The sequence below is a fragment of the Triplophysa dalaica genome, chromosome 22 (assembly GCF_015846415.1).
Source record: "Triplophysa dalaica isolate WHDGS20190420 chromosome 22, ASM1584641v1, whole genome shotgun sequence".
In the NCBI taxonomy this organism is placed as follows: Eukaryota; Metazoa; Chordata; class Actinopteri; order Cypriniformes; family Nemacheilidae; genus Triplophysa; species Triplophysa dalaica.
The window spans coordinates 15,962,594-15,976,349 of NC_079563.1; the positions used below are offsets into that span (position 1 = coordinate 15,962,594).

A 13,756-nucleotide genomic window follows, 5' to 3' on the forward strand; every position below is an offset into this window, starting at 1 on the left:
ACAGACAGGAAGGTAGTAGGAGTTTTGCCACAGTGTCTGTTAAGCGTTTCATGTCAAATCCAATCAAATTCTCAATCATACGGTAAAGTGCGACGCCTCCGTCTGGTCAAACGTTCAACAGCCATCAAACTGAATGTTTTCATACTATTTTAATCTTAACCCAGTGAATTCAAACTTTTTATAAATCATACACTACATAAGCATATCAATGTAAGGTCTTTAAGTGGAAATCTATTGTTTTAGTTGCACTTCATGTAAAAATGAACTCATGTCATACAAACCAGTAGAAAGATATTTTGAAGAACTTTGACTTCTATTGTATGGACACAAAAAGATGTTTAGAGTTACCATATGTGCCATTTTCCCCATTACACGTTCTGGGCGGGATTTGGGGGCGTATTTGTCCACCCCATACGTCATCAAGGTTTATTATTTCAGATTTCATTTCAGAAAAGTGACCGTTATATTTCAAGGTTAGAATTAAACCAAAATATATATATTATACATCTTAAGAGAAATAAATGAAAATTTTATAATGTTGTTTTATATGAAATGTGAAGACGTCAATGCTGTATGCAGTAGACAAATGCGACCTCCGGAGGATGCAACCAAAATCTTGGCAAGGATTTGTCCTGGAAAAATGGCACGTATTATCACCCTACTGTTGTGTTCCACTGAAGAAAGAGCCATATACAGAAATGTAGTAGACTAACAGAGTGCAGAGGATGCTGGCCCAACATCGATTATGTTAAAACCGCACACCTCCATTTCCAGCCACAGGGAGAGAGACAGCCCAGCGCTCACAGCTGCACCAGCAGGCTTTCACATACAGCCCACTTGTGTCGTCTCACCAGGAGAGTCTCCACATAATTCATCATTAAAATGATCCAACTGATTTGCAAAAACGTTTAATCTTCCTTCAAGAGGGGGCACAGGGTGGTAAAAGATCTGCCCTGCAGTGAAGTGAATCTGGGATGCTCTCTGAAGAGTCTCCCGGGACTGAGGCACCCAGCGAACGAGCCAATTCAGAAATGCACAACCTCTCCAATGAATCAGACCTAAAAATATTACCCAGGAGGCTGTTTCTGTGCACGAGAGGTACATTTAGTGGCAAACTCCAGTCTTTGAAGAGGCTGTTTGCCAGTTCAAAAGAAATAGAAAGGAAGAGAGAACGAAACCAAGGGGCCTTGGGTTTGTCTGTCAATGGAGCTCAGAGCGTGGCTGCATGAATATTGCATCTTCTGGCATTTGGCTTAAGAGGTTTCAGTGGATGCCAATGTCAGTCACCGACCACACAGCCTATGATGTCACTGAGTTTCTGATTTATTTATTCAGGTTTATGGGGGGCAGGGAGGATTAAAGGGTGAATCTTATGGAAACATGTCTGGCTCACTACTCACCACAAAGTCAAAGCCTATTTTAAATATACCAGAACATTATAAGTATATTTTTTACTTTTACATTACAATTACACAATTAAAAAATGTGCGACAAAGGACTTTTCTCATTTGAATTCCCAAAAGATCCATTTATTCTAAGGTTCTTAAAAACCATATAGAACAAAAAATAAACAAAAACGGAGCAATAAAGAACCCAAAATGGTTATTCTAATCTATGGCATTGTGAAGTACCTTTGTAATTACAATTATTATAATAAAAAAATCTATATTTTAAACTCAATTTTAAAGGGGTCATGACACAATATTTTCGTTTGTTTTAGATGTAATGCAATGTGTATAAATGATTTAAGGTTAAATAACGTTGTATTTTCCACATATCGCGCATGTTTGTATTTCCTCTTTGCCCTGCCCTTCTGAAAAGCGTATGATTGGCCAGTCAACCAGTGCGTAGTGATCTGAGTGTGACGGAAATGTTACTCCTTTTACCATATTTGGAGCATCAGCTTCCAAAGCAATTTTGCTAACAGGTACGCAACCTTACTTGCTTATTTGTCAAATCATACCACAAACTGACTTAGATTAGTGGGGGTGTGGTTACACGAGGCGTTTCAGGCAGGTCGCTTTCGCATTTATATAGAATGCATCTTCTGTTCAGACACTCAAATTTTACATGTCTAATACATGAATGGGCCACTTATAACACACCAAAGACACAGAAAACACATATGTCCCCTTTAAGCTAAACACATGTAATCTTTCTATAGACTTTATGGTAAAATATAACCCTGACAAGTTTTCATTAAATTCAGCTCCTAACCAGCTGCATACCTGAACACATAAATCAAATTCCTCAAGTTCTTGACAGGTATGAGTTTCACCTGAACTAAGTCAGCCAACAATGCCCTGCGTAAAGTGTTGAACATAAATTGACACTCTCGAATGTACGGATTTATCCTCTTGTGCTTGACATTTCTCTTTCCTTCACACATTCAGAACCTGAGAACTTAAGTTAAGATCTGAGTTCCTAACATAATATCACCATCAGATAACAAGATTCCGAGTTAAGAAGTTTCTGCAACACGGCCCACAATCTCTCAAACACGCATATGCGGTCAAAGCTGTGCCTTATGTTCCTATGGGCTTTTTCGGAGACACTGAGATGAAGAAAAAGCAATTCCATCTCATTTGATCCATTTCTCCTCCTCCGACAGTGTGTGTGACCGCCGCATGTCTGCTCTCATGACCGTCCTCTTTCCTGGTAAATGAACGTTCAGAAGCAAAGCTGGAAGAAATCACAGCTCAAATCGGCAATCACCTCAGCCGAGGCCTAGAGGAGAGCGGGCTCAGTGAAAAGCATGTGTTCCTATGAGATCGGCTTGTCACGGCCCTCCGGTAATGTGGGACGCACGCTGCGTGATCCGTCTCCCGCTGCGCCCGTCCTGCAGAACTGAACGCTCACAGCCTCCCCCAGTGGCTGATGGGAGAATAGCCCTCACCGCTCCAGGCTGTTATTTAACACTGACATTTCTCGACCAATCAATACCTCATCATTGGCAACAACAGGGTCTGATCCAGCCCTCCAGAAATAGCCGGAGCCCAGAGTGCACAGATGTCGCTCCGCTCGCGTGCGCACATCATCTCTTTCGCTGTCATTATAGAAAGAGCATTTACATGTCAAATTGTTTATTAATTCATTTTATTATCAAATCCACCGTAGCTATCAGAGACATTTATATCCTGATAAGATCTTCTCATGCATGAGAATGGAGAAGTTGTGCGTTCTGCAATGCAAATCAGCCGAGCGAAAAGTATTAACGCCCACAAACACAAAAGTGCACAGAAGCCTCAATATCAAACACTCAAATGTCACTCACAGTTCATAAGCTAATCATCCTAGAACCCCAGGAGAGAGGAAAGAGAGATAGAGAGAGAAAGAGAGAGAGGGGCTTTTTCATTCTTCCCAGACAAAGCTATTTAAAAAAAACGAGAGAGAGAGAGAGAGAGAGATGTCGAGATAGAGACTGGAAGATTCCATAGTGAAAATGAGCAGGATATAAGCCCGCAGATAAAACAAGTCATTCAAAGCAGTTTCCTCTCCAGTACACACACACGCTTGCAAATTTACAGTTGCGTCTCAGAGCTGTCCATCAAACTGACTGACAGGCGCTCCCTTATCAACAAGTCACAAGAACAGTTTAAAAGCCCAGCCCTCCCTGTCTGCATTCTTATTAAATATGCAGTCTTATTGTTTTTAAAGAAGATAACATCAGCATATTTCCTCTCCGCACATAAGCTTGTTTTATAGGTTTTCCTGCCTATTCAGGAATGAGTTTGTTGATTGCACATCTGTGAAAACCCAGCTAATTTACTGTTTTTTACTGTTTTTACTAATTTTATAAATATTGACTTCAAAATCATAGTGAAATTAATGGCTGTAATCGAACGTTGTTGCATTTTATCCCATAGTTCGATTTTGAAACTTGTCACATTTAGACATGAAAATATGCACTCTCATCCAAACAACAAACTAAATGACTGACCTGAAACTGAACTAATAAAGGCCTTATACGTTATTGGAATTAAAAAATATTCTAACTTCACTTCTTCCAATTACTTTTAAGAATCAAATATATATAAATAATACGCAACTTATAGACAACAGGTAAGACTATAAATATAGGTTCATAGTCTGACCGTTTAGGTGACCAAATACTTTTTTTAAGCATATCTATCTAAGGATGTTGAATCCTTGAACGTTGTATGTTCATCTACGTTATACTGTAAGTTTCTTTTTATCCTTGCATTAAAAGGGGCCTTCTTCAAAGTGGCATAGTTTTGATCTTAGCATTATAAATTTATCCTAATTGTCACAGTTCTCCATTGTGGGCTTTTTGTTCCCATATGACAAACGCTAAGACACTTCATTCAGGTGGCATCTCCAGGAGTGACAGAGAGTACTGCATTTCAATCAATTAAATTCCTGTCCAAACTCAACTCGAGTCATTTACAGGCCGTTTCTGCGCCAGGAGTTGAGCAGAACACTTAATTACCTGCCTGCAAAGGTGTTTTTAAAATGAAATATTGTCAGCGCTTGGTGGAAAGCCAGGAGGAATGTTTAACTCAGCCTTACTGATTCATACACTCACAGTGGTTCATTGGTCTCTCTACTAAATATCAATTTACTGCACCTTTTAATGAACTATAAAGACTGCGCAAAATAAATTATCATAAAGGTAGTGTTCTGTTCCATCCCTGGAAAAACCTCTAGGAATGTGTACATTTTTTTAAAAGTCATTTTTTATTATTATTCTGAAATCATTAACTTCAGATTAATCATAACCCAGATAGCAATGATAATTTAATCTTGAATCAACGTTGAGAATAACCAATATAATATTTAATCAACATTACATCAATTATCTTTCAGACAGAGTTGCAAAATCTTTCCAAATCAGATTTCAGCATACCCTCTTAAAGTGACAGTTCACTCAAAAATGAGAATTCTGTCATCATTTACTTACCTGCTCTCGCCATTTTAAACCTGTATAACTTTCTTTCTTCCAGAAGAAAATATTTTAAAGAAGTTGTGAAACCGAACAGCGATGGTAACCATTGACCTACAATGGTTTCTGTCCACACGATTGAAGTGAATGGGTTTCTGCATTGTTCGGTAATCAACTTTTTTCAAATTACCTTCTTTTGTGTTCTGCATGAGGGTGAGAAAATAATAACAGAATTTTCATTTTTGGGTGCACTATCACTTCGAATTTGTATAAACACGAAACCTAGTGTCAGCACATTTACATCTCACAAATGCATCCCTCACACACATTTTAGCATAAAAAGGCTAAAAGGGAGTTTTTTGCTAAAATGGATAAAAAGGGCCTGTGTCTGATGCACAGATCTATATTCACATCCCTCTCCCTGGCCCACTGTACACAAGGGTAACTGCTCTCTAACTGCTTCTCTGAAAGGCTATGTCGACAGAACACATTTTTTTAGGTCGCCCTTTCCATACGCTGAACCCGCGACCTTTGTCTTTTCAGCTCGCTTTATAAGCCACTATGTGACAAGCAACCCGCATTTAACTTTACACAAACCTCTGAGAGAAATATCACTGCACCCATTTATGCCGTGACTGGCAGGTCAGTAAGGTGATCCATCAGTGATTGCCGTTCTCATTGACTGCCGAGGGCTTTGGGCTGTCTCCAGGATTACAGGTTATATAGCCTCTGCCTTTTCCTATTTCAGATCTAGCACCTCTCATTGCCATGTTCATAACCCATCTCCTTGCTAAAGCCGTCTCCTCTTATCAGTCGGATTGCCTTCCAGTCGATTGTTTGTGAACAATCACCGCTTCCATCATTATGGAGGTATTTTTGCAGGTCGCCCCGTCGAGACGAGGCATCCAGATAAGTGCCTCTGTGGCGAAACAGTATGACCCGTCATAAGACGCTAAGGCAAGGTCATCTCTTTCAAATGACAACAAACCCGATATCCAATACCTCTTTTGTTAGCCGCGCGGCGCGGAAGAAAATGGAGGGAAAATCTGTGGCTTTCCCTCCGGGCGTGCAACAAAAAAAAGCTCCCTTCATTTAACCCTTTGGCTTTGTGAGCGTTCTCTAGATGGCCTCTTTTTTAGACACAAGAGGGATGTTGACCCTGAAATACATAAGATCAATCTCAACAAGAGAGGTGAAAGGACTTTGTGTGAGGAATAGAGTCATTCTCAAGGACACAGCAAATGGTTCAAAATAAAGAAAACAACATATTTTCAGACCAATAGACATGTTTCGTATATGTTTTCTTATACAAATGTATATGCGATCAGAAAAAGCCTTTACAAAAAAAACATATGCATAGTAAAAAGAAACATTGCTCACAGTCTGACAGTAATTGTCTTGAAATGTATTATCTAATGTAGTGAATTTGTTTCAAAAGCGTTGTCGAGCTTGCTGACAGAGAGTGAGAGACCACATATCGGTCATTTCTGGACGAATGAGGCAGCTCAATGAAACATGCCTCGACTCTTCCCCCACAATGCACTGCAGCGTGTTAGCGCCTCTGAAAGGAAACACTCCGGTGCCTCTGTTCTGCCACCCATGTCACAGGTAATCTTGTTCGGTCTTAGTCATACTGGCCCGTATACTCAGTGTCTACATCCCTCCTGCCTGGGACGAGAAACACAGACAGGAAAGGTCAGCAAAAAGGACGACCGGGGAGGATAGATACTGTCAGTTCTCGTCTGAAGTTAAGGACTTGAAGGGGAAAAGGCGAATGGGCTTTGCCGTTTTCACGAGGGAAAGATCGGGGCCTTGCCGACAACAGACTTCACAACCGCAATGGGGAGAGGACCGACGCATAATGTGCTGGAGCAGAATAATTTGCTAAACTATGGTAATACTTTTCTATTTTCCGTCAGGAGAGCGTTTGATGTTACACGCCTCACTGATGAGAGCACCTGTTCTTTGAACAGATGCTGTAATTTATAATTGCTAATCAAAGTCTTTGGCTGCTTGAAGCCTAATATACAGTAAAAAAGGGTTGTGGAAGAATTGTGGATTCACAAAAATCTCTGCATTAAAGGAACAGTTCAACCAAACACAAAACAAATAGCAACAAGAATAATTAATTCACACTCATATCGCTTCAAACCTGCGTGCTTTTGTTTTTAGAAGAAATAAACCACTTTTATTCAAAGTGACCACATCTGCTGAGCTCAAAATTGAACATAAAAAAGGGGAGATTCCAGCATTATGGATGTGACATTTTCAGCCAAAACTTCAAACATAAACTCTAGGAGAATGTATTTATTATTCATATATATTAACGTATCTATGAATATTTTCCTCAACCTTTATTGATAGAATCAGGAAAATATCAGTTTCTAAATATTTTTTTGCAAAACTGTGAATCTGTGATAGTTGTGATGAGGCATGATATAAATGCTTTTGACAGGTTTGAGCTGTAGCGATTCTCTGTGTTTCCCATAATTTCCTGTCCATCCAATAAAATAAATTTATGTAATCTTCACATCAGCATTAAACTGTTTCCTGTATAGTTAAAACGATCACTTTTGACTTGTGCAATATTACTTTAATAAAAATCTGCCTTATCTTTAAAATAACTATTTTAAGACTTTTAATCTAATGCCAGGGAGGAAGCTCACAGCTCCACCTACTGGACAAATGCAGTCATGACACTGGAAAGCTGTAACAACCTTGACAGCCATCAAAAACACCATTGAGGTTCTCAGAACAGAAAAACTGAGATCTATCTATCCATCTACCAATACTTTCGACCAAACAGACATGAGAGACAATGAAAAAAAACGATTTTAAATCTATTTTAAAAAGATTAATACTAATTTCTGTCTCACATCTCTGCCACAAATTATGTGTACTCAAGGGTGAGTCCCGACACAACACACAACTTACTCAGATCAATATGTAATTTTCTGCAACATGGCAGATTGAGTAGCTAATACACAATCCTCTTCATTTTACCTATAGCTTATATTTGTGCAGTGCAGATTCTATGAGGTACACTAATTACTAAAAATGATCCCATTTACACCTTTACTACAAAAACAGCATTCAAGTGTGTCCTTGTACGGTAGCTTTACAGACTCTAAATTTAGATGGAAACTACCCAAGATTGCAAGGCAAACTTGCACTCATCAGATTCTCTTGCATCACCATCAAAAAATAGATTCGAGTCCATCTGTTCGCGCTTATTTCAGTCCATTATATTTGATCTCTGAAAGGTTTCAGCGGGGCATCTCAAATCTGTCGTCATCCGTGGAAGCACATTTCAAGACGCGTATTCTGTGGGGTTCAGCTTTAAGAGACTAAATAAATACAGTATACTGTTCTACTTCTAACAAATTATCAAGTCCCACCGGTGTGGTGTTTCAGCAAATCCCAATACATGAATATGGCATATGAAATGCAAAAAAACACTGTAGTGTTACTGTACCTACTTTACCATTGAGGTTCTGGTCTGAAGCCATGCATGTCTCAGGGGTCATCAGGGTCACCATCTGTCAGAGGCATGAGAATGATGATAGGGAAGAAGTGCAGCATTGACACAATATGACAGCCACTTGTGAAAAAATACTACAACACACTAAGAACAGCATATTTATAGTTTTATAAACAAAATTTTGACCCAATCCATCAATGCCAAACAAGTTCATTATTATTCCTGGTGAAGCTGAACTAAAACAGGCAGCAGAATTAACTACATAACTTCAAATGAGAACAAAGAACTTAATAATTAACTCAAAGGAGAAAAACAAAGAGCACAAAAAGGCCTTAAAAGGCCCATCAAAGACTGAGGAAACAAAAACAACATATTGTACCGTTTACAAGGCCACAAAATAAACATGCACAGTTCTACATTTGCTGAATGCAACTTGAAGAACCTTGCATATTTAACAAATTAAATAAATCTGACAAAAAAAACTAAATTATGACAACATAGTGTGTTGCAAAAATATTGGGAAAAGAAGTAAATATGATTCACCCACTTCATAATAAACTATATCCATATAGGCTGTATCTCGACTCAAGAAAGGTAACAAAACTGTAACATGCTAACGTTATTCTGTAGGAAGGTCGTTTACAAGTTTAAAATAAAAACATTAATGATTAAAAGCACTCCTACCTGACTGAAACAGATCTGGGATCAGCGAGTGTTTTGGACTTCAGCAGAATCAAATCAACACTGCAGCGCCCTCTGTTGTATTTGCATCTTAGGACAGATCCTTTAGTAGTGGATTAAATTACGTATTTTCTGATATTTCTTTCGGTTGTGATAAATGAAGTGTGAATAATCAATATTTCTTTAAGTTATGATAAATTAAGTGTGAATTATCAATATTTCTTTAAATTATGATAAATTAAGTGTGAATTATCGAATTTCAGAGAGCACGCGAAGGCAGCAATAATTCAACGCCGTTTGTTCACTCAAACGATCTTTTATATATTTGAGTCGTTTAAAACGCGTCTGACCAAGAAACATAAAATTCTCACAAATTTCTCCATTCCGTGCGTACAACATAGGCAGTTATCGGCGGTTTTTCAGCTCCAAAAGACAAACTTTATGTACGTTATTTAGGCGAAGTATTTACCTTCAAGCGCATATCCGTTTCGTTATTCGCGCCAGTGCGAATTCAAACTTGCTTGACGTCGATGACGTCGAACGATACGTGTTCTTGAGAGTCTCGTGACCAACTGACAAGAAAGGTTACCTGCAAAGAGTTTGCGTCTTAAGCATGTTGGTTCTTGCAGATAAATATATTAATATAAATATCATTAATGAATGAAAACGTGAGTTTGTTTCTTCAAACAGAGAAGAGATGCGCAGAAACGTATTTAGCCTAGACCATGAAGAAAGTTTGAAGCACGTCTTGTTTACGTCAAAAATGGCGGGAAGGGGTTGCAGTCTGAAAGCATAAAACACCTAAATGTTATCAGCAGGACAATGTAGGAAAGTATAGGAATATCATTTTTAGGATATAACATGTCAGTGGAGGTAACTAAATTTAATGTGAATGTAGCCTAGCCGCTGCTGTAACATAATTGGCTACTTTAATAGATACACACATATCAATTGATATAATATACAAATAATAAAGAACTAAAGTGGATTGTGGAGTTTATAATAGATCTACATTGCAGATAAGCTAGAATGTGTGTATGGGTCAAATATGAGAATGATGTTTAACCACTAGAAGGCGCTCATTTCATACATTGAACAGACAGCGGTTATACAGTAATACCAAACAACTGCTACTTCGCTTTGCTTCGTTGACGTGAACTGAAATTGAGCGGAAGTACGAGTTTAGTATTATACAGTTTAGTATTAAAAACATAGTCGTGGAGCAATCAATGACTGCATTTTATCCTCTTTAAGTGTAAATAAAAGTGTAATTTTGATTACTGCATACAGAACCATAAAACTATTATCTACATTTGTTGCTTTGGGTCAGTGGAAAAATACATTACACTTATAATAAGGGATAATAATGTTCTCAAGTCAGTATTATTGTCATTTACCAAAAGCAAATAAATTATTTTAAAGGGTAAGTTCACCCCAAAATCAAATTTGCGTGATTTTTTTACTCACCCACATGACGTTAAACATGTTGTGAGAGGTTTGAGACATTTACGGAGTGCAAATAAAGATATTTAGGTGACATCAGAGACATTTCCGGGTTGTTAGTTAGAACGCTGCCGTCTGCCCCCACCGAATGCGCATGCGTCGAGGGGCTCTCGTGAACGCGCACCATAGACTGACAATACAGAGGAGGATAAATCGATTCAGGTTATTGGTATTGTAAAAGTTGTCAATTTGGTTTGTTTTTAGTACTTTTCTGCACCTTGAAAACAACTATAACCATGATTCTATAAGGAGGCCTGGAAATCTCTCAGATGCAACCAAAATAAATTTATTTGCGCTCCAAAGACAACAGAAGGTCTCAAAACATGTTTAAGGTGGGTGAGTTAAAAATCCCCAAAATTTGATTTTGATGAATTTGATGAATTTACCCTTTAACTGTTATAAATATAAAACTTTATTTAACATTGCAATAAAAAGTAAATATGCTAAATAATTAAAACCAAACGAGCCAGAACACAGAAACAAAAGGGAACAAGCACAAAGTGAAAATTAATTTCGAAGAACAAATTGAACATACTAGAAATTAACACTTCATTCTAAAATAAAATAACTCTTTCTATAATCATGAAAGGTGGGCAATGAAGTTCAAAGGCTAGTTCAGTTTCTCTTAGTGGCGTGGGAACCACTCCATGTACACCTTTAATACTGTCCCTCTCTCTCCCTCCCTCTCTCTCTCTCTCTCTCTCTCTCTCTCTCTCTTTCACTCTCGACCCTGTATAATTGCTCACCTCAAGCCACAGGAAGAACATTAAACTCTATAACTAAACAAATATTTCATTTAATTTGACTGAATGGATAGGGAGACAAGATAATAGACAATTAGAGGGATTCAATTACATACCTAATAAAACAGTACAAGGACAACAAGAGGTTTACATTAAGCAGTTTCATATCCCAGCCTACGTGCTGTGAATAATCTTTATATAATAACATCTACAAGAGTTTTGTGTGGTCTCGGAGTTTTGTCCAGTTGCAAAGACACCAAATATCTAGTAGTCTCTGCATATAAGAATTATTTTAATATATTGCTAAATTGAAAGTTGATGTTTTTACTCTCAGCATGCACACACAGTTCATAATAGTAAGAAATCCGAATCCGAATTTGAATAACCGGCCAAGCACATATATATTTTTTATTGTTTTTGTTTGGTATCTACCAAACAAAACATGTGTCAGAGCTTCACCACGATGACAAACTCTTGTAAAGCCTTGTTTATGCCATCAGTGTAGATACGTGTGAACAGGATTTCCCTGAGGGCATCTCATATTTAATACCTGCACAGACGTGACGACTCCTAACACAATGCGCACTAATTGTTAAATATGATTGTTGTAGGATATTTTATGCACACATTCCTGAATCATTGTGCACTCAGACAGTAAGGGGTTCTCAGGCTCTGACAACACGGCTGGGATGTCGAGTCTTTTTTGTGCTTGTGACTCACAGAACTCTCACCTCGGCAGAGATAGTGGGAAATGTGATGTCATCGAGTGCCATCATCAAGCCTGAGGAATTGCTCTCATTAACGCTCTATGCAGGAGTGCTAACAAGAAGCCTGAGCTCAGCCCACTGCCAGTTTACAATTATTCTTATGGGTCTCTTTAAGGCCTGTGTTCAGATACATGCTGAATATCTTTGTGTTCAACATATCAACAAAATGACAGACGACATTAGCCATCTGACCCGATTCAAAGCAAAATTGATAACTATAGATTTTGAAGTCAAATAAATGAATCTGTGTTTGGGAGCGTATATCTTGTTATATTTCTGCTAAGTAAACATGTCTTTTTAGAATGTCAAGTCAGTTTTATTTCTATGGCACTTTTACATTTACATTGCATCAAAGCACTTACACTGTACAAGAAAGAACAAAAGCCAAAAAGAGAACATATGTTGAACACACACAGAATAACCTTAACTGAATATGACATAAAAAAGGTACAGACATATACTGCTTTTTATTCCAGAATTTTTTTAGTGACCATTTTATGTAGATTATAACTATAATAGCTGTGATGTCAAAAATATTGCTATGTTTAAGCAGATTGTGCTGCAGAAATTGCACACTTAATGTTAAAAACAAAAAATTGAAATACACATGATGTATAATCGAAAACAAACAGAAAAACAATATATTATCCATATCTTGTAGTCATACCACTATAAGCTTTCGTATAGCTCAGTGGTAAGAGCATTGCGTTAACAACGCAAGGTGGTGGGTTCGATCTCAGGGGATTCCACATACCTAAGTATAAATGTATAGGATAAAGCAATGTAAGTCGCTTTGGATAAAAGCATCTGCCAAATGCATAAATGTAAGAAATAACACAATTCATCTACATTGCAAACCATACAATATGGTAAAAACTACAACATAGTGAAATACTACAGACATACTGTAAAGAAAAAGGAAATATCACAACAAATAGATGCATCTTCACTAAGCATATTTTTATCGAACAACACATTCTCAGCCTAAAATTAAGTTTCAATTGATCCCCATAAAATCTGGGAAAACACAGAGATGCATACAACAAATAGTTTTTAATGAATAAAAAGTGTTTATTCTTTAGTTAAGAGGAATGGGGAAATCCTTTTGTGAGCGAGCAAACTTTTATAGAGGTGTGAAAATTCCTCAGTAAGCGCCGAAAACATGCATTAACATACCAGCGCAAAGCCAAGGTTAGTGGACAGAGAGCTGTGCTCACTCATTATGCTTACGGTCCCTCAGGAAATAAATATCTATAACGCTTTCTACAGACCTCTAATAAGACACGGGTAACAACCACTCATTACCGCGGCTCGGGACAGAGATTTACAAATCTCAGGAAAGTGTGGTTAGGCAGGTTCCCCTCTGCTTGAAAACGGTTATTTCTTGAAGGGCGTCACAGGACGCACAGTAAAGGCTTTGATTTATTCTTGGCGGCTGATAATTGCTACTGTCTTGTCATCTGTCAAGGAGGGAGAGATTTGGACGGTCCGAGGTGCAGATTTCGTGCTCTGTCTGGGAGGCCATAAATCTTTCAAGGACCCCTTGTAAATCAGAGCACTGATGTCTTCCTGGACACGGTTACTCAATGGAAACAGACTGCAGAACTGAACGCAAATGAACTTGACCGTAAAAAGGGTTTATTTTTATGACTTTCCATGATGCTGAAGTTTTAAAAAT

The 13,756-nt window shown here is 38.0% G+C and overlaps 1 long non-coding RNA gene across 1 annotated transcript in view; it reads right to left on the reverse strand.

Annotated features, from left to right (window-relative positions):
- LOC130411581 (uncharacterized) overlaps positions 1-9,960 on the reverse strand; it is a 50,709-nt gene extending 40,749 nt beyond the window's left edge. Inside the window, exons 1-2 of the long non-coding RNA XR_008905090.1 lie at positions 9,069-9,960; positions 8,383-8,442 (exon numbers count right to left, since the gene is read on the reverse strand). This is a non-coding gene — a long non-coding RNA (uncharacterized LOC130411581). The remainder of the gene's footprint in view (positions 1-8,382; positions 8,443-9,068) is intronic.
- Positions 9,961-13,756: the final 3,796 nt, after the last annotated feature.